Raw genomic sequence first — 1,127 nt, forward strand, 5'->3', positions numbered from 1 at the left:
GTTCATTCGGGAGCATAGGCCGCCGAGAGCCAAAACAACCCTCCCAAATGAATTCACATTTTCATAAATACGCAAAGCTTGCATATCTTTTCTATTGAGAGAAGATAGAAGAATGAGTACCATAAAGGATACAAGAAATGTCATAAACGCAAGGAGGGACCAACATGCTGGCCAAACCAGAGAGAGATGGGGTGATCAGCCCGAACAGGGGAAAAGGACACAACTAAACCAACAAAACCTAGAACTAGAGGAGCAAGCCGAATCAGTGGGACATCGAACATCTCCTAATCCAACACCGGGAACATCACTAGCAAGAAAGATAGCGCCTTCAAGAAGGAAAACAATGTCGTGATGCCGTCTTCATCCGATCCGGGGAACCGGACCTAATGTTTCCCCTTATGTTTGTAGAGGGGCATGGATAAAGTCCATGGCACCGCCTCCAGGAAGGGAAATGACACCCATGAGTGTCGCTGCTGCAAGCATCGGCAGGCCGAGCATGGAGTGCCTGGCCTGAGTCCGAGTAATTCCAAAGCCACCAGATTAGGGTCCGAAGATGTCAGAGCCAACCTGTTTGTCAACCGCTACCTCATAAGAGGGTGGGTTTGCACCTGCCGCCAACGAAATATGCAAGCTTTGGAGTCAACATGACATGTAGGTGGACAAGGCCGAAGAGGCGGCGAGGTAGAGAGCCGAAACGGATGGAAGTATGACGGCCGACACAGCTGGCAATTTGGAGCCGAAAGGGAGCGCAGATCCGTGCTGCCAGAGGCATAGCCACCAGAAAGCCAGCGAACCAAAGTTGGAAGGGACGCAACAGCCAGTGCACTAGGACCGAAACCGCTCCAGTAGAGGACGCAACCAAGGACGCTGGAGAACATAGGTCCAAATACTCCAGGACGGGAGCGGTGTTGACAAAGATCCATCACGAAGCTTCACCAGCCTTTCCAGAGGATCACCATGACTGCACACACAAGCAGTTGTCGTCACGTAGCTCAGAGGAGGCTCTGTCGGGGATGGAGGGTGGCCTGCACCAGGCGGAGCCGAGCCACAGCTACCTTCCCCAAGGGCTTCGCCCGCCTCGACGGACAGTAGCAAGAAGGGAGCTGGGCCAACAGGGGGGGCTAGAG

The sequence above is a fragment of the Triticum dicoccoides genome, chromosome 4B (assembly GCF_002162155.2).
Source record: "Triticum dicoccoides isolate Atlit2015 ecotype Zavitan chromosome 4B, WEW_v2.0, whole genome shotgun sequence".
Taxonomy (NCBI): Eukaryota; Viridiplantae; Streptophyta; class Magnoliopsida; order Poales; family Poaceae; genus Triticum; species Triticum dicoccoides.